The sequence below is a fragment of the Schistocerca piceifrons genome, chromosome 2, assembly GCF_021461385.2.
Source record: "Schistocerca piceifrons isolate TAMUIC-IGC-003096 chromosome 2, iqSchPice1.1, whole genome shotgun sequence".
NCBI classification, from domain to species: Eukaryota; Metazoa; Arthropoda; class Insecta; order Orthoptera; family Acrididae; genus Schistocerca; species Schistocerca piceifrons.
Genome location: NC_060139.1, coordinates 768,598,320 through 768,619,493, shown reverse-complemented (window position 1 = coordinate 768,619,493; position 21,174 = coordinate 768,598,320). Strand labels below are relative to the sequence as shown.

At 43.0% G+C, this 21,174-nt stretch overlaps 1 protein-coding gene across 1 annotated transcript in view; it reads left to right on the top strand.

Moving 5' to 3' along the window:
- The window catches only part of LOC124775839 (ubiquitin-conjugating enzyme E2Q-like protein 1), a 641,480-nt gene that overhangs the window by 226,742 nt on the left and 393,564 nt on the right, over positions 1-21,174 (top strand). The window contains exon 2 of the mRNA XM_047250674.1: positions 10,953-11,043. The gene's annotated coding sequence lies outside the window, so the exon portion shown is untranslated. The remainder of the gene's footprint in view (positions 1-10,952; positions 11,044-21,174) is intronic.

Sequence of the window (21,174 nt, the reverse complement as noted above, 5' to 3'; positions counted from 1 at the left end):
TAGGTTAGTTAGGTTTAAGTAGTTCTAAGTTCTAGGGGACTGATGACCTCAGAAGTTAAGTCCCATAGTGCTCAGAGCCATTTGAACCATTTCTTTAATGCACCATGCATATACACCGAGGTGACGAGTCATGGGATGGCGAGATGGTGGTAATTTCGCGTGCGCCAGGTAAAAAAGTGTAGTGCATTTTCGGAGCTGTCGCTTGTACTCAGGTGATACATGTAAAAAGATGTCGTACGCTATTATGACCGCATGACGGGAATCAACAGACTTTGAAAGCACAGTGGTGATTGGAGCTAGATGCATGGGACATTCCATTTCGGAAATGGTTGGGAATTCGCTATTCCGAGATCCGCAGTGCCAAGAGTGTGCTGAAAATATCAATTTTCAAGCATTACAATGCAGTGGCCGATGGACTTCTCTTAACGACCGAAAGCAACGGTGTTTGCGTAGAGTTGTCAGCGCTAATAGGCAACCAACACTGGTGGAAACTAACAGCAGAAATCAATGTGGGACGTACGGGGGAAGTACACGTTCTGATAATGCGGCGGAATTTTGCGTTAATGGGCTATGGCAGCAGATGACCGACGCGAGTGGCTTTGCTAACAGGACGACATCGCCTGCAGCGCATTTCCTGCGCTCGTGCCCATATTGGTCGGACCCTAGACCACTGGAAAACCGTGGCCTGGTCAGATGAGTGCCGGTTTCAGTTGATAAGAGCTGATGGTAGGGTTCGAGTGTGGCGGAGACCACACGGAGCCATGGACCCAAATTGACAACAAGGCAAGCTGGTAGTGGCTCGATAATGGTGTGAACTGTGTTTACATGGAATTTATTGGGTCGTCTGATTATGTTCCGCTACGTGCAGACCATTTGCAGCCGTTCATGGACGTCATATGCCCAAACATCGATGGAATTTTTAGGGATGACAATGTCACTGCGCCACAATTGTTTGCGATTTGTCTGAAGAATGTTCTAGACAATTCGAGTGGAATGATTTGGTCACACAGATCGCCCGACATGAATCTCGTCGAAAATTTTTAGGACGTAATCGAGACGGCAGTTTGTGCACTAAATCGTGCACCGCTAACACTTTCACAATTCTGGACGACTATAGAGGGCAGCATGGCTCAATATTTCTTCCAGTGATTTGTTGAGTCCAAGCCGAGTTGCTGCACTAAGCCGGCGAAAAGGAGGACCAACACGGTATTATGAGGTATCCCATGGCTTTAGACACCTCAGTGTAAATTGCATCATTGGTCAGTTTGCACCTTAGACCATTTTTAACATAAGACGAAACAGCTTTTATAAAATGTGACACAAACATCACCAACATGTTGAAAATGGTATGATGAGTGGCAGGTAGCTCTGAATGTAGAGAAATGTAAGTTAATGCGGATTATTAGGAAAAACAGTGCTGTAACATTCTAATACAGCATTATTAGGGTGCTGCTTGACACAGCCACGTTGTTTAAATACCTGAGCGTAACGTTGCAAAGCGACATGAAATGGAACCAGCATTTGAAGATTGTGATGGGAAGGAGCATGGTCGAGTTCGGTTTACTGGGAGAATTTTAACAAAGTGTGGTTCATGTGTAAATGAGACCACTTTAGGACGCTGTATTCGTGAGTACTGCTCGAGTGTTTGGGATCCACGCCAGGTGGGATTAAAGGAAGAAAAGAAATTTGGAGACGGGCTGCTAAATTTGCTACCGGTAGGTTCGCAAAACTTGGAAGCATTATGAAGATACATCCAGAACTCAGATGGGAGTCCTTGCATGGCAAGTGACGTTGTTTTCTAGGAACACTATTGAGAAAATTTAGAGAAGCGGCATTTGAAGCTGACTGCAGAACGATTCTACTGCCCCCAACATACATTTCGCGTAAGGACAACCAAGATAAGATACGAGAAATTAGGGCTCTTATGGAGACGTAAAGACAGTAGTTTTCCTGTGGTTCCATTTGCGACTGGAACAGCAAAGGGAATGACTAGTAGCGGTACAAGGTACCCTCCACCATGCACCGCATGGTGGCTGCGGATTATGTATGCAGTTGCAGATTAGCACAGTGCGTTAAAGTAATAAAACTGTCACGCTACAGAGGTTAAAATGATTCCACCATTCAGAAGATATTTGAAAAATGACATTATTCCACCAGGAATAAATAATAAGAGTTTTACTACACTTTACGTGAGTAGTTAACCACGAGATACACTCCTGGAAATGGAAAAAAGAACACATTGACACCGGTGTGTCAGACCCACCATACTTGCTCCGGACACTGCGAGAGGGCTGTACAAGCAATGATCACACGCACGGCACAGCGGACACACCAGGAACCGCGGTGTTGGCCGTCGAATGGCGCTAGCTGCGCAGCATTTGTGCACCGCTGCCGTCAGTGTCAGCCAGTTTGCCGTGGCATACGGAGCTCCATCGCAGTCCTTAACACTGGTAGCATGCCGCGGCAGCGTGGACGTGAACCGTATGTGCAGTTGACGGACTTTGAGCGAGGACATATAGTGGGCATGCGGGAGGCCGGGTGGACGTACCGCCGGATTGCTCAACACGTGGGGCGTGAGGTCTCCACAGTATATCGATGTTGTCGCCAGTGGTCGGCGGAAGGTGCACGTGCCCGTCGACCTGGGACCGGACCGCAGAGACGCACGGATGCACGCCAAGACCGTAGGATCCTACGCAGTGCCGTAGGGGACCGCACCGCCACTTCCCAGCAAATTAGGGACACTGTTGCTCCTGGGGTATCGGCGAGGACCATTCGCTGGGCTACGGTCCCGCACACCGTTAGGCCGTCTTCCGCTCACGCCCCAACATCGTGCAGCCCGCCTCCAGTGGTGTCGCGACAGGCGTGAATGGAGGGACGAATGGAGACGTGTCGTCTTCAGCGATGAGAGTCGCTTCTGCCTTGGTGCCAATGATGGTCGTATGCGTGTTTGGCGCCGTGCAGGTGAGCGCCACAATCAGGACTGCATACGACCGAGGCACACAGGGCCAACACCCGGCATCATGGTGTGGGGAGCGATCTCCTACACTGGCCATACACCACTGGTGATCGTCGAGGGGACACTGAATAGTGCACGGTACATCCAAACCGTCATCGAACCCATCGTTCTACCATTCCTAGACCGGCAAGGGAACTTGCTGTTCCAACAGGACAATGCACGTCCGCATGTATCCCGTGCCACCCAACGTGCTCTAGAAGGTGTAAGTCAACTACCCTGGCCAGCAAGATCTCCGGATCTGTCCCCCATTGAGCATGTTTGGGACTGGATGAAGCGTCGTCTCACGCGGTCTGCACGTCCAGCACGAACGCTGGTCCAACTGAGGCGCCAGGTGGAAATGGCATGGCAAGCCGTTCCACAGGACTACATCCAGCATCTCTACGATCGTCTCCATGGGAGAATAGCAGCCTGCATTGCTGCGAAAGGTGAATATACACTGTACTAGTGCCGACATTGTGCATGCTCTGTTGCCTGTGTCTATGTGCCTGTGGTTCTGTCAGTGTGATCATGTGATGTATCTGACCCCAGGAATGTGTCAATAAAGTTTCCCCTTCCTGGGACAATGAATTCACGGTGTTCTTATTTCAATTTCCAGGAGTGTAGTTTTGTGCTACGGAAGTCTCCATTTTTTCAAATCTGATATGTGACAAACGTTATCATTCTCTCAGCATTGTTCGTAGCGATTCAAAAAGAATCCGGCTGGTGTATGTTGCTGAATGTTTACTGCGGACGAGACCTGTATTCCGTATTTCGTCAGAAACGTAGTAGGTTTCAGTGCAGTGGGCCTTGATCAAAAAAGGCAAAAACGATTTCATTTCTTAATGTTATTGATTACCATTCAAACGGTAAAACAATAACTGGCCTATTTTACGCATCTTCTCCAAGCCAACTAGGTATAAAAATGCGTAAGATGAAGAGAGGCTAGCAGAAGTCACCACAAAGCCAGCTATGGAAAATCAAAGATTTATAGCAAAAATTATTGGTACGTCCACCCTAATTATCATATTTAGTATCCTATGTCATTCAACTTATCCATTATCTAAAGAAGCTCGGGCGGCAAAATTTAGCGAATAGAGATCGACTGATTTCGTGCGGTGCTAACAAGATGACCATGCCCACTGATCATCACCGGTTTCGTCCAGATTTATGGAATAAGCAGGGTTTGTCCAGAAATGAAAATCACAGAAGTGGGAGCTCCAGGTGGCCAAACGTTTACAAAAAGAAAAGCGTTTTTGTAGCTAGTAACGCGAGGTATGTTCGCGTAGTTTCCCGGAAGCGGGTTGCGCAGCGGAATGAGTACAGAATGGTAACCAAGGGTCGAGGTGTCGAGTCTCAATGTGGAAACTTTTACACTGCAAATAAAGCGAAATAGTGCTCAATTTATTGTGTTTAATATTTTCATAAAGGACATCAAAAGGAAAAGAGAAGCAAAGGAAAATTTGGGATTCCAAATAAATTTGAATTAAGCGATTTCAAGGTGTACACGAGAACTTCGGACATAAAATTAGTTACTTTCATTACATAACTGAGAGTGATTTACACGTGCTTGGTTGATATTCATCGGTGAAACGGGAAAGCAGCAATTCTATCAGCATTTTGCAGACATTATGAAGGCCCCATTTTTTACAATTACATTGTTGTTTACATAGTTGGTTTACATTGATAAAAGGATCTCTCGCATAGCAAACCACATGCAACGCACCATTTATCTAAATACTTGTGACGGTTGCTGGTGGTATTCAACGGAATGTATTTTGATGCAGTCTTCTCGGAATGTGATTTCTTTTTTTCTCGCGATATGAGCAGTTTTGTAGGTTTTTGATCAAAATCTTACATGATGATAAAAGTATACATTGCTAGTTTACACTAGCAGAGTGCCTTCTAGGGGCAGCCACTTAAACACTGCACGATGGCAATAATTCTTCATCTTGAAAAATCTTGTTGTATAATTGTGGATTTTCTCTCCTGAATAAATTTGTTCTCCTGCACTTAGGAATCGCTTTCTGCATCAAAATACATAGTGAAGCAAAACCTGATCGAGGCCCTGACTATGTGGCAACATTCTTTGCGTCACTTTAGTCACTGAAATACGCAGGCTAATTGTAAATCACTGTTACTAACTTCTAGGTTTTGTGGCAGCCATTATGAACCAACTTGTCAAAAAACTGTGTATCTTGTCACAACTCGATAGGCAGGTTAGTCAGGTGCTTACACATACGGATGTCCAGTAACCGACCCACCGAGCGATCTGCTGCAGTGGTTAGCTCAATTGACTTGCCTGCGGAAGGACAATGGATCAAAGTACCATCCATTCATATTTATGTTTTCCCTAATATCCTTAAACCGTTCCAAATAAATGCTGGGTTCGTTCCTTTGAAAAGGACACGACCGATTTCCTTTTACATCTTTTCTTAATCCGAGCTTGTGCTCCGTCTCTAATGACCTCGCTGTCGACGGAACGTCAAATTGTCGCCTTCCTTCGTAAGCGTTCACCTTATTGTTTCTGCCCTTTCTGCAGTAACAGAGTAATAATTTCATTTTTATTCTGAAGTTCCAACTTTTGCGTCTTCTCCCATTCATAATTTCCCAGTCGATATGATCCATTAGGACACAGGTTATGTCATGTTGTTAAGCTAGCGTGAAGTACGTATTTGTCGAATATTCAATGCCGGCTGCCTCCACTGGTATAGTATGTCTTGTATAATGTACAATAGTTCAACGAAATGATCATGAACAATGCTGCCCCTTTCGTAGGTGGGGCGCTCGTTGACTCATAACACGACTCCTGTTGAGATTAGTAACTGACCACTTGGTAATGGACTATAAGCCACTATAGATGAAATTTCATGAATAGCTCTGAATAAAATGTATGTATGCATTTTCTTCTTCCTCCTCCTCCACCATCTACGATTGCAAATACGTATGACTAGTATAGCTACACCGAAAGTAATGGTTAGAAAACATACTGTATATTTCCAGTGGCAACCGGTAGTAAATATGGGGTGAACATCGAAAATCTTTGAGAGTAATATTCGAAGACAGTTTCTTCAAGCTTTTTTGGTTGAAAATGATAATCTTCAGATTCTCGTACTTGCAGGTGACTTAATGTCATCTTACACAAAATTCTGACAGCTACCATGCTCTGTGTGTCCCAAATATAAAGTGTTTACTGTTTCGTCGACAAACAAGCTATGAAACAGACAAGCAACGAGTGAAAAATCTGATTCTCGGTTTGGATGGAGTCCAGACAACGAGCAAACGAGTTATGCACCTCATATGCTGACGAATACGGATGTGGAAACTATCAAAATATCAGCTAAAATGACCTCTACCCAATGCAGAACTGAAATTCTATTGAGAATACCACCTCTGTACCTTCAGCGAATGAGATAAACTGCGAAAACTTCGAACTGGGCGGTTGTTTGAACTCCTGTCCTTCAGAATATGTTCAACTGTCTTAACCACCGAACCACCACGCTACGAATGTGATGATGTGCCTATAGTATTCATGTATACTATGAACGTATTTTTGCAATCAGTTTTCTGTGAAACTGTCTCCCTTCACTTATCATTATCCTGGCATTGGTTATTTACTTGCTTTCAGCGAAATGCTGACGTACTCTTACGACAGATGTTAATTGTCAATGTAAAGATGTATTCCAGTTGTGCTGACTTTGTAACAAGGGTCCCTCATTACCTTAGACGAACTTTGCGTTATCAATTTGGCAACTTTCTGTGTTACTTCCGCCACTCCTTCACTAAATGTTGAGCTCATAGTCCCTAACGATGCCCCGCCTCCGCCTCGAATATCTCCAAGAATGAGCTTCTCCTGTTCGGTGCCATTACACTTAAGTTGCGGGCACCTGCTACCGAGGAATTTATCTGCCCTACGTGCAGGGAATGAGGTAGCCAGAGCGTGCCGCAGATTAAATTAATTCCGCGCCTTTCTGGCGGCGTCAGCACGAGGATTACGAGAATTTATTAGCCGGCTCTTCTCGCCAGAAGTTCCCTCAACTGCTTTAATTTCCTTGCTTAGGACGTTGCCAGTTTCCTTCGTTCCGCGCCTTAACTCCACGTTTTACGTTGCAAAGGGTAAATCTCAGGAGGACAAGCTCTGCCTAGGCGAACGTAATAAAAAGCCGTTCCTAAAGGTAACTTCAGTACTTCGACTGAAGCTTGAAAAAGTCCTTGTGATAGTTGTTTTCTAATTCGGAAGTGTGTTTCCGTGCGTTTTCCGACATCAACCGCTGGCTTCTACAAATTACAAACAGAAAACAAAAGCGTAAAGCACTGCAACAGTGATCAAGTGAAAACCAGATGCGTTGGTGGTAGCATTCTGTTGTATAAAAGCTGTTTCCCAACAGCAGTAACAGAGTAGTTTTATACTACGCACGAAGATGTCTTGTAAGTACATTTGTACATTTTGCTCTTTCTCCTAGGACAGATTAATTATTTAGCATGGAAAAGCCACATATTGCAAAGAATTATAAACGAAAACGGTTTTTCCACTCCACTTTTGTCGCCTTACGTATTCAGTATGTAGATTATAGTCCGTCATTAGGCTTGATAAAATAGAATCATCTTTGATGCAGAACAACACCAATTCAAAAAACGAGTGGAGCAGGAAGCAGTCGACTTCTCATACTAAACACATGCAGTACAATGAGTACAGAAGATAAATCTGTTGGTTTGAAACTGCTAAGGGTCTTACATTGAATAAGAAGATAAAAGAACAGTAGCTGGTGGCTGTTACAATTTCAGTAAGACATCTGTTGTATTTTCATGTATCCATAGTTTCATGGAGATATCCAACGGAACTAACTTTTATTACATGAAACTTTAAGTTATGACGAATAAAGAGCCTTTCTTCTGAAGCAGATTGTTAGGAATAGATGGAGTGGTCACACTATATCTATGATAAACGCAAAGAGAGGAGAATTCATTAGAATCATACCACAACACCATGACTCTAACGAAAACACCGGCCCCTTGAATGCGGTACTCTCCGCCAAAGTTTCAAGGAGCGGTCCAGAGAGTCTACTTATTATTATTTGTGCTCTCCAGCTTTCCATAACCCGTACCCCAAGGCTTGTTCAGGATCCTCAATTGTGTTATAGCCCTGGGCGTGAAAGGCACGTGTAGTTTAGCGCACAGTTTTAAAATGACACGTATTATCATCCCATATATATTATTGTGTGTGTGAGTATGTTTGTTACTCCTTCACGCTGAAACGGATGGACAGGTTTTGAAGAAATTATGAATGGAATTATCTTATACCCTGAATTAACATATATACTATTAGAAAAAATGTGTAGTGCAAGATGTTTGTTGACTTGAAGAATATAATGCGCAATGTGGAACATAAACTACTCTTAAAAAAAGCTATTTAATCTTTGAGTTTTGAAATCCATTGCATTTATGAAAATGCTTTTATTGTTTAATGTCTCCTACATAATAAGATTCAACGTAATAAATACAACGTTTATGCAATCTTCAAAGCGTTTAATCCATTCCTTCATACAAGGCCATTGTATTTTAGCCGCTAAGCTTCAGGTATATCGTATAGCTTCCGAGACGGTTGCAGACTCACAACGCTGGTATCATTTAAATGCTGTAAGACAGAGAGACGTCATGCTTTTACACGTAGTACGCGGCAGATTTCTACTGAGGCTGAATTTTGTCATGGTATGGGAGTGTATCCGCTGGTAACAGGCACAAACGTGAGGCCAGATGACATTGCTGCAAGTAGAAATATTATGAAATTTACGCTTCACCGAAACTATAAATTGCTTATTTTCTATCTTCGTCGACATAGCGTGTTTGTTACTCCTTCACGCTGAAGCGGCTGAACGGATTTGGATGAACTTTGGATCTGAAATAGCCTATGCGATGAATAAACACACATAATACCTTTTATTCAGAAAGAAAGTCACAGTTCCCGTGGTATGGTCAATGTGACTACTGTTCGCGTGGGATGGATAATGTGAATGGAATGTCGTCCGTGCGGCTTAAATATGAAATGAATACATTAAGTTTAGCGTAGAGATAAGTTTTTTCCTTACGTAAACGAGTGAGTTTTGAGTGACGTATTTTCTGTCAACTTCTCCCATGGTTTTTTTCTCGGATGCCGCGCTGTCTACTGGGCCGCAAGTGGTTGGCCCCTCAGCACCTCTAAGAAATAACTTTTTTCATGGTACATACTCTTGTATAGTGAGTTTCAGCATTAATATTTCTTTATAAATAACTGTTTATCCGCGGGTAAAACAGCGTGATGCAGCTAGTATAACATATACCCTGCTGAAAAAAAATCCACTACTGATTTTACTCTTGTAAAAAGGTAAGCATGCAAGACTACATGATAATTTTAATGTAGTCGAAAAAGAGTAAAGAGCAGTTTCAGCAATACAATGATATTCAGAAAAATTTTTCAACGTACTGTAAACACGTGAATCGTGAAAGAGAGATATTTCCCGGCAAGAATTTAAAAAATATATGCTTAGAAATGTTACATTAAAATGGATGGATGTTCTGTAAAGGCTCCAGATGCGCGGAACAAACAAGGTATGATATCAATAACGAAAGTTCTCCTTTGCACATTTACAGCTGACTGATAACGTTGAGAAACGTAAAAGGTGGCACCAGTCCGGCAGTCAGATCATCGCCCAGCGATCAATACTGATGTTTCCCGTAATCGAATAAGGCGAATACCCGGATGATTGTCGGCTGGGGTGGCCGAGCGGTTCTAGGTGCTCCAGCCTGGAACCGCGCGACCGCTACGGTCATAGGTTCGAATCCTGCCTCGGGCATGGATGTGTGTGATGTCCTTAGGTTAGTTAGGTTTAAGTAGTTCTAAGTTCTAGGGGACTGATGACCTCAGAAGTTAAGTCTCATAGTTCTCATAGCCATTTGAACCATTTGAACCCGGATGATTCCTTTGAAATGCTTCCGTGTCCTTATCCTATCAGAGCTTGTGCCATGTGTCTAGCGACGTCATCGCCGACGGGATGCTAAGTACCCTTCTTTTCTTCAGATGTGAATATGTGGTATTATTGAAATGCCCCTTACCTGCGGTAGCTCATGATCATTTAGAAGAATTCTGTGTATCACCTCATCTCTAAACGATGAAAATGTGTCTGAACACATTAAAACAAATACTTCTTTTAGGTGACCGTCAACGGCTGAAATATATAAGCTTGGCACTGTGTTGTTTTTTAATTTACTATTTATTCCGACAGGTTTCCGTCCAGGGAAAATAAATGTGTAAAAACTCTCACATCTCGTGTAAGAGTATGATAGAACAGTATCGTCTTTACTGCAGATACAAATATTGTGCACACCGTAATATCGCAGTATCTTGCAAAATGCTATAGCCCATTCAGTGGGAAGACACAAACTGATCCTATAAAAAGCTGAGGCCCATTCAGTGGACAATGTCAAATTGCCAGTAAATGAGCCACGGCATTTGTTTAAGAATCTTCTATATTATGTTGTGCACGATATTTGTGATTGCAGTTAAGATGGTAATTTGCGTTGTACCACGTATGACATGTAAGACATTTCAATTTTTTTTTCCGCTTCGGATGATGGTTCAAGACCGAAACCTGGTGGAATAAATAAGAAATAAAAAAAGTACTGTGCTTAGCATTTTCTACGAGACATTTGAAAGGTCAAGTTGAAGATGTAGTCGGCACGGTCCTATATCTTTTTAATAGAAGTCATGAGGTTCTTCCATATTTATGATGAAGTTAAATCGAAACTAGAATGTGAATTGAGAATCAGTGACTTTACTTGGAGACGGGACATAAATACCGACACGCATTTCCTAAACGATTTGTCCGGAAACGCTAACGTACTTTATTGGGAAAGTTTTTGTTAGTTTTCTTCACCGCAAGCTACAAGTAATCGTTATCATATGGTCGTATTTCTGTCTTTCCAGGAGTGCTTCGCAGGGACTGCTCATCCCTGTACAAGAGACTCCGCGCTAAAGCAGCTGCCGACCGCTCATTACAAGAACGACGACGCTCTGGGTAAGCAACTGAATCATTCTCTCTCTCTCTCTCTCTCTCTCTCTCTCTGTCTGTCTCTCTCTCTGTCTCTTTCGCATGTGTCACCTCCACAGCAGTGAAAGATGTCGTGGTTTCACGGATAAAGAAATCGTGAACACTCTGCTGAGTGCCCTCACGGCTGGAGGATATAATGAATCTCGAAAAACCCTCATTGCATTTGGAAGTTCACTCCACTGTGATCGGCACACTTTTCTGTAGCTCTCTTACAAACCGGTGCGAATCCACGTTAAATTAAATTGTAGAGAAGTAAAATCACTATGCTGCTGAACATACAAAAGCTTCCAGAAGGTTAATATTCTGTTCCATTTTTTATTCCTTTCTGAGCAACAAGGCTGCTGAAACATTACTTAATGAGGCAAAAATATGAAATGTAAATGCAAATCCCGCTTCTAGTACTTATTACCACTTCAAATCTCTACATGTAAAAGGCAATGTCCCGACTGACTTATCATCGGCCAGGCCAAACCACTACGGATAAAAACTTGAAATTTGCGGAGGGTGTTGATTTTATACGTTAGGTGTCGTTTAAGAAGGGATTTTTCGATATTCCAGCCCCAACGGGGCGAAACAGCGGGATAAAAGGCTTTGTGAAAAATAATGCGTTATTAAGGCAATTGTGAAGTTGTAAGTACGAAAATTGGTATTTGGTTTCTTGGTCAGAAATAAAAAATATATATACTTCGGTTTTCTTGGAAATTCAACCACAAAGAGGGTGAAGTAGTGGGTGAAATTGTTTTTGAAAATAAATCGTTATTAAAGAACTACTAAAGCATTTTTAAAGCTACATCTATTAAAATTTATATTTGACTTCTCCGTCATAAATAAAAAAATGTGTCTCACTGTTTTTGGAAATTCAACCCTGTAAGGGAGTGAAAATTGAATAAAAAGTTTTATGGAATCATTTCGTTATGAAAGCATTTTCAATGCTAAATCTACGAAAATTTGCATTTGGCTTCTCTTTCTCTGTTAGAAATTTAAAAAAAAGTGTTTCACTGCTTTTGGAAACTCAAACCCTTAGGGGGTGAAACAGGGATGAAACTTTTTAAGGAAACGTTTTGATAGTTAAAAAAATTTTAAAGCTAAATGTATGAAAACTTGTATGTCACGTCTCGGATATGAAGAAATACGTGTTACGGAACGAAAGTTTCTATGGCAATATAGGCAAAGGAATGCAAAAGGGATAATCAACTAAAACCTTGGACTCCAGCTACCAGAATAGCTTTTTGGTCAGAAGTATGTTTGGAAGAGAATGCTTCTATGGCCTTCATTTGCGTGAAAAGCTTAGAAGGTATTGCAGTTTGTGAACAACCTAAAAATTCCAGTAGACAAAAATGTTTAAGAAAATCTGTGTGGATCACATAGTTTACCCGAGCGAAGCAGTGGGCGCTAAGTGAGTGAGTTACTAAGTCCAGAAGTCATTAATTTTACCCATCATAGAATGCAATAGATTCAGGGACTGGTGAAAATAATCATCAAAGATAATATTTTAGTTCGCAGTAAATCCACCACACAGTTGAAGTAATGTGTTCCCGAAATAAAGTTGACAATTTTTTGCTGCCTTTCGAACCAAGCTAGGGCATCCCGTTTCTTAACTGCGTCGTCAGAAATTTGTTCGCTTAAGGATAATTTCCAAGGGGGTCGGGCTTTTCCGGCAGTGTACCTTTCGTCATCGTGTTGATGCTGTCCAACACTGCGTGTAGTTCGACAGCCTCTTGAATTGTACTGTGCATATGTTTTTGGAAGGTCTACCTTGGTTCCAGTGTTTCCTTCGGCCTTGGGTGTTTGTGGTGAAAGAACATTTCCAATAGAAATTACTCATCATTCCTTTTATATTCTTGATGGTATGAATTGATGCAAAAAAAAATACAATGTATGGAAGAAGTCCTAGTCGCTTCCTTACTGACCTGTACTGCTTTCATCTAATTCTGAATGAAATAAACGTTTCATTGATGATGTAATATTTATGGAAACGCGAACGAGCTAAAGTTGTATTCTAATCAACCAATGAAAAACGTAACGGAATGAAAAACCACAGGCCCTTCAACAAGTACGTGTCTTTGATATTTGAGACTCAGTCGAGACTTCTGCGCTTCGTATTGAGAGACGTCTTATTTAACCTGCTATACTGTACATTCCAAGTAATGTGAAACACATTGGACCAGGCGTGCGATGATCTACGTACGCTATCCGATCCCTATTGGATTTAGCCCGCTCTTCGTAATATAACACGAGGCTCGTCTGCCGGTGTCCTTCTTTCATTGTATTCCACTTCCACAAACAGCGAGTAAGCGTTGTTCGTCTTTCGTTCACACTCTTATCGAAGAATTCGTTTTCTGGTGCGTGACTGAAATATGACTTTCTACTACAGCTGATTTTGTCTGTCTGCTTATTCTTGTAGGGTCGTACAAATGCTTCTACGATCACGAATAAGTAGAGCTGAAGAAACCGTGTTCGTGTGTGTGTTCTGTTTCATATTTCTCTCTCTCTCTCTCTCTCTCTCTCTCTCTCTCTCTCTCTCCCTCCCTCTCCCTATCCCCCTCCCCCCTCTGTGTGTGTGTGTGTGTGTGTGTGTGTGTGTGTGTGTGTGTGTGTGAATGTGTGTGTGTGTGTTTGTGCTTATTTGTATCATTTGGTGACCGATCCATTATTTGCGAATGAGAATACAAAATTGAAAGGAAACGAGTGTAGCAGCCTGTTCAAAGAAACCACCGCTACACTGATTTTGCTGTGGGAAACAATGCAGAAGCTAAATCGTGACTTCAGGACGAGGATTTGAAGCTCACTTCTCCTGGATATGAGTCCAGTGTGCTAACTCACCGCACCAGTCGTGACTCCACATAATAATACTGGAACCACTCATGGGCCTGCAGAGGAACAGTAAATTTATTTTTTCCTGCAGCTGCTTTTTGGGTCGAAAGAGGATGTCATCAGTGTAGCAACGAAAAGGGTAATCGATATGACATACTTTACTCGAACCGTGGAAGTGGGAAAATTTCCGTCGTCATCTTTTGGGCTGTCGGGTGTGAAGAGTGTGTAGAGTTTCTTCTTTACCAATGTTCTAGGTTAAATACCAAACGACTCCGACAAGTAATACGCAATGCAATACATTGTTGACGCTGATCTGTTCAAGGCAACCGTTAGGCTGAACAGTTAAGCTGAACAGACCCTTAAGTGGTTCCATAGAGGAGCTGATTATATGGCAGCACCGATTTTTATTTTCTTCTTTTTTTCCATCTTCATTAGCAATGACACTGATAATGTTCTGTAGTACCAGTATTCATCGCAGTAGTCCCTGCTACTAATCTGCACGTCTGGGAATGGACACTTGTGCTGTCGCACTGGCGTCCATGCGAAACACTTTTACAACAGAATTTTCGGCAAGAGAAGATTCTTGAGAATTGAAATAGACTTCACACGGCTGCTTTACGCGTCTGCTACGTTCAGTTACGTATTTTATTATATAGGATTTCCACAAAAGAACGTTCCGGTTATAAATTTTAATATCATCAATTGTAAGTCTTGGAGAGTGTTGGTTCAAGGTCGCGATTGAAGAGTAACTCGAAGAAGCGTATACACAAGTATTGCTTTGTAGTTTTCCAGCTTGTAGCGCCACATATGGAAATCACTGCTCCTAAATGTACAGCATTTTGTGTTCTGCTGTTTTCTAAGAGTGATTCTATAATTCAAGTTCAACGCGCGTTTAGTATAACGTTTAATTGTGATCCTCTAAGTGACAAAAACATCCGCCGAATGTACAGTCAGTTCGAAACGACCAAAAGTGTCTTTCTTTCGTAGTCCTAAGAAGTCCGCTCGGAAAGCAAGTCTTGAATTTCAGTTACCAATGACGACAGCATGGAAGTTTTAAGAAACCCATAGCAGTTACAGGTGATACAAGCTTTCTGGCTAGATGACTATAGCGTATGTTATAACTTCGCAAGTGAGTAATGTTGCAGCAGAAGGATAATGCAATTTTTCATCTAAGTGAGGCAACTTTTCACCTAAGAGGGGGGGGGGGGGGGATGGTTAATACCAGTAGTTTTCGTACCTAGGTGTCACAACATGCTCATTGACCTGTACAATACGAAGGAGATGCCACAAAATTAAATGTTTTCTGCGCTTTGTCCCGACGTAAAGTGTACGGATCGTCTTTTTCCCACTGAAGCTACTTTACAGAGGTGGGTTGTCTGGATACGTTGCAAAAGAATTAGAAGGTGAACCTGAAGACTTTATTTGGCGAGAAGATGGAACCTTTCCCCATTGACATCCCTTTGTACGGAAGTAGTTGAAAGTCGAATAGTCTGACCTTTGGATTGATCGTAATGATAATAAAAGATCGTATCTACGTTCCGCCACCAGGTAATGATTCGCCAGAGCTGGTACACAGATTTGACGAGAATATTGTTTGCTTATTAACCAAGGCGTGGAAAGAATTTCATGTTTGGTTGGATGTGAACCGTATAACTAAAGGTGCGCATATTGGTATATTCAACATTTGTAACAAACACTTGGTTAGTTTGTCTTCAATTTAACACATGGTCTAAATTAAAATTTTGTAACATACCACCGAAACTGGAATGTTCTTTTTAGGACACCCTTTATTTTGTAGGACAGAGAACCAGTACAAGGTATTTTTGTTTCTTTCTTTTTTAACTGAAATTTCATTGATCAACCCCTAAAATAAAATAAAAGTTGTTATATCAGAAATTGAAAGGAAAAAATACACGTATATAATTTACTTTGCGACGATATTTCCCTGATATCGTGTATAAATGTGTGTGAATCTCATTATACGCCAAGTCCTAAAACAACTTACGCCATAGGCATCGTGATACGTTTTAGGTTTTGAACTCGTCATAGTTAAAATATTCAAAATGTTAAAATGCGTACCCGCAATACACTTTTTACCTTCTGTTATTGACATAATTTTCCTGTCCATATATAGCGTTGATAATGCAAATTTAACTTTCCGAAACCGGGCTCCGAATAATTTCATAGGAAATTGTAGCTGGTCTCTGGATCTCCTTCCTTTACAAAATGGATTGCCCATCTGTGGACCTAAATAAAGCACTCCGTGGAAATGCATCAAGATAATGCTAGTTTGTTTATGTGTACATTGTAACACCTCAGTTTAGCCTCTGATGTAGAACACCATAGCTTTCAGTTAGTGTTTACGGCCACACAAATTGAAACAATTGTGGGTATCAGAGAGAGTTTATGTGCAGATACAACACACTTGTATTGACTGTCTTTTAACACCGTGTCCTTGACTGTTGAGACATTGGTCCTATTGATGTTCCAGTTTTCTTGTCCCCACATCGTTACGATGCCTATTAGTTCCTCCTTGGAGGAATCCACACCTCGCCAAGCCACCGAGGACAAGAGTCAGTGCGGTTGCATATTGCGAGACATTACTCGTATATGCACGCGAAGGGACCCGCTTTCGTTTGCCGTCGTTCTACTGTACGATAGTCAAGACATGAAAGGATCACGAGTGCGTCTATGGAACAGCGTAGGGTTCGATAGTTCACCGTAGCGTGGAACAATGGGCGCGATGAGGGCGCAATGTGCGTCCGTCTCTGCTAAGCGTTGGCTCCTTTTGTGTAAGACAACACAAAAGAGGACCGCCGGTTCATAATGAGGATTCAGTGGGTGCCTTTTACATAGACTTCTCGGTCATTGCCACGTGATACTGCACCACAAAGACTGAACTTCTGCGAATCTATTTCGCTAGTACATAACAGAAAACGACGAATAATCAGCATCCCAAAGGGCGCGTCAGATGGGACTGTGGTGGCGCAAATAGCTTCTTAAACAAAGTGACAGTCCTTGGGTGCGTTGCCTAAACCAGTTGTGATCACTCGGAAGCTCTTGTGTATTGTGACTTCGTTTGGGGAAGGCAAGACATGTGGTTGATGTCAAAAATGGTTCAAATGGCTCTGAGCACTATGGGACTCAACTGCTGTGGTCATTAGTCCCCTAGAACTTAGAACTACTTAAACCTAACTAACCTAAGGACATCACACACACCCATGCCCGAGGCAGGATTCGAACCTGCTACCGTAGCAGCAGCGCGGCTCCGGACTGGAGCGCCTAGAACCGCACGGCCACCGTGGCCGGCTGGTTGATGACATTCCATGTAAATTGTGTCAAACAGTTTGAAACGGCAGCCCCAACACAATTGCACGTTATGGACTTTCACCTTCTCTCCTGCAGACGTCTCGCCGTTCTTAACGTCAGCATCTTGTTTGACTTAATATACCCCACTGCTGGGAAGAGATTTCAAAATTATGACGATGATACTGTCAAACAGTTAGCTACCTCTTATTATTATATCTTGCATCGATCTTCGATATGAAACATGCTAACTCGTTATGATAAGTGTCCCAACACAGATATCAGTTATTTTGTAACACACTTGAAGGTCTGAACTCGAGTTTACAGCTGTTTCCTTCTACTACAAGTTGCTGCCTTGTCTAGCCGAACTTACGTCTCGAAATTCCTTGTTAGTATCAGTGTACTTATACGAGATGTCCTGTATGCCCATCTCAGAGCTGTGTCTATAACACGATACTATAGACAAAGCCAACGTTACTTCACCCTCTCACCTTTCAACAGTAACTTCTCTGATGAAACATTTTTTAACCCAGACCGATTAGCGCGGGATCTAGAGTTCAGGAAATGAATGCTGACACTTTTCCTCGTATATAGTTAAACCCTTATTTAAAATACTTGCTGCTCGAAACAGCTTCATGCAGATTGTTTGCCAGTATATCACATCGCTTTAGAGGATAACTAGCCTTTCCCCAGAGGCTTCGCCCGCACACGTATACTGATCACACCTTCTCCTGCCCCATGTCCACCTCTTCCTCTTTCTTTGTGTCCAGTTCATCCTCCCATCTCCATCTATCTCCTCGTACTTACCCTCTCTGTCACTACATCTTCGCCTCCCCCACTCTTTGTCCATTTCTCCACTCCCTCTCTCTGACCATATCTTCCTTCCCTTCCTCTGACCATACCCTCTTCCCCCTTTCTCTGCCTCTGCCTCCTCCACTTTCTTTTCCACCTGCCCACCAACCCTACACGTTCCACCTCTCTCATTCGTCTACCCCTCCCTCCATTTCATCCTGCCCCTTACTCTAAGCACCCCCTTCTCTATCCTTCTCAATCCGTCCCCAGCCATGTTCGTCAGCACATGTAGCCTCTGCAATATAGTTCAATAAAGCAGACCAGTACTACCACAGCGTATCTGTCATGCAGGGTAGTCTACACATCAGGGGTTTGAAAATCATTTATTTTCCCCTGACATACAGGTTGCCACCTGAAGCAGGTCGATAAGGCAAACTGTTGCTATTAACGTTAAATGCTATAAATGGGAATATTTTAGGTTAGGTTTTGGTGTGAGGGGGATCAAAGACCATTTCATCGCCGTAATTTAACCAGAAGTGTAGGAGAGCTGGTGGCTGATGGTTTACAAATCCCAGACGACATACCTATTGAGCTGCATTCCAAACTTCTGTGCGGTGTATCAGGGGAATTCGGTCATCTGTGAATGTTGAGCTTGCTATCCCCCTTGGTGCTGTACGAGAGGAGTATGCACTGTATCAGAATAGCTTTCACCTTCCCCCTTCATTTTTGATACAGAAAGTACAAGCACCTTGCAATAAATATTCTATTAGCAAAAAAATAATAATCTGGAAACAGCCTCCTTGGCTGTGACAAACCCAGTTCCCCACAATATTCTTTCATCTATGAGTGTTAGTTTGGCAAGAGAACTTCTGTGCAGTTTGGAAACTGCAAGAGAGGCACTGTCAGAAATGAAGTTGTGAGGGCAGGCAGTCAGTCGTGCATGGATGGCTTAGTCAGTAATGGGTAAGAGCTCCTGAGAGGAAGTATAAAAAATTAATTAAATTCTGAAGTTGTACATTGCTGCACAAGTGGTACATGAAGTTTAGGAAAATATGATAAATAAATACAGTGGTAAGATACTCATGTCCAGTTTACGTGGCCTGGAAGAAGTAGCGCAGGGATGACAGTAACTGGAATTTATTGTACATGTAATTGAGTGATTCTAATGTGCACTGGTGATGAATTCAGACTCTGAGTATAAAAAGTTCAGAAGATTGTGGCGTAAACTCAGTAATTTAGCGAAACCTTTTTTCTAAAGTGAAATAGAATAATCAACCAACCGTTGACAGGGAAATTTCGCTGCCCTTCCTCCTTCATTTTGCTACAGTTCGTGGAAAATATATAAACATTACGAAGTTTCGTCCCACGTATGTAAAGTATTATTCAAAAACTGTACAGTATTTGACCATAATAACAGGGTCAGACATCTGAGAGAGATTGTCCATGGAAACAGTTTCAATGTTTTTGATGTATCCACGGGGCACAGAGGCTCCACGCAGTTCAGCAGAGTCAGTGAGGTTGCCCGTCTAGCAAGCGTGTGCGGCAAGACGACACTACGGTTCCGGTCCAGCGTAGTAAACATCAAAAAAGTTTTGCATTACCACGGCTCCCAGAGCTCCTGAAGATAGACTTTCACTGTGGATATTGTATCACAGACACAGCCCCTTTGACTGTTCAGAGATGTCACTAAACCCTCCCAAAGATGTAAACAGCCATGCATGAGCAGCGCCTATTAGGCGGAGGGGGTCCAACAGACGATCAGTTCTAGTCATTTCACCAGGAAGGAAGTACACGGCTCGTGTTGTCTGTAGTTCAACCATGTCTAGACGATCAATACCGCGCTTCGATCGCGTCTGCATTGTTGCTTTGTGCCAGGAAGGGCACTCAACAAGGAAAGTGTCCAGGCGTCTCGGAGTGAACCAAAGCGACGTTTTTCGGACATGGAGGAGATACAGAGAGACAGGAACTGTCGATGACATGCCTCGCTCAAGCCGCCCAAGGGCTGTTACTGCAGCGGATGACCGCTACCTACTCGGAGGAAACCTGACAGCAACGCCACCGTGATGGATAATGCTTTTCGTGCAGCCACAGGACGTCGTGTTACGACTCACTGTGCGCAATAGGCTGCATGATGCGCAACTTCACTCCCGACGTCCATGGCGAGGTCCATCATTGCAACCACGACACAATGCAGCGTGGCACAGATCCCAACAACGTGAAGAATGGACTTTCACCGATGAGTGTTGCATATGCCTTCAACGAGGCAATCGTCTGATACGTGTTTGGAGGCAACCTGCTCAGGCTTAAAGCCTTAGACACATTATCCAGCGAGTGCAGCTGATTTGGGGTGGCATTATGCGGGGCCGACGTACGCCACTGGTGGTCATGGAAGGCGCCGTAACGGCTGTGCGATACGTGAATGCCATCCTCCGACCGATAGTGCAACCATATAGCAGCATACTGGCGAGGCATTCGTCGTCATGGACGGCAATTCGCGCCCCCATCGTGCGCATCTTGTAAATGACTTACTTCAGGATAACGATATCGCTCGACTAAAGTGGCCAGCATGTTCTACAGACATGAACCTTATCGAACATACTTGGGATGGATTGAAAAGGGGCGTTTAGGGACGACGTGACCCACCAACCACTCGGAGGGATCTGAGGAGTGGAACAGTCTGGACCAACAGTGCCTTGATGAACTTGTGGATAGTATGCCACGATGAATCCAGGCATGTATCAATGCAAGAGGACGTGCTACTGGGTATTAGAGGAACCGGTGTGTACAGAAATCTGGACCACCACCTCTGAATGTCTCACTGCCTAGTGGTACAATATGCAATGTGTGGTTTTCATGAGCAATAAAAAGGGCGGAAATCATGTTTATGTTGATCTCTATTCCAATTTTCTCTGAACCGAGGTGATGCAAAATTTCTTTTGATTTGTGTATATTGCTGCGCCGGTCATATGGATCTCGGTATCGTTTCTCCCACCAGTATTCAGAGGACTGAACGGCCTGACGACAGGAGAATGAACTGGAGTTCAACTGGAGAGTCAGTGGATCTGTTTACTGGCTGACTTACTGCCAGATAGGACGACATGCGTCACTTCCTGTTCTCGACGGCCGCCGCTCGCCTACAACACTCCTCACTCAGCGAATGGAGGTGGAATCGTCAGTTAAACTGAT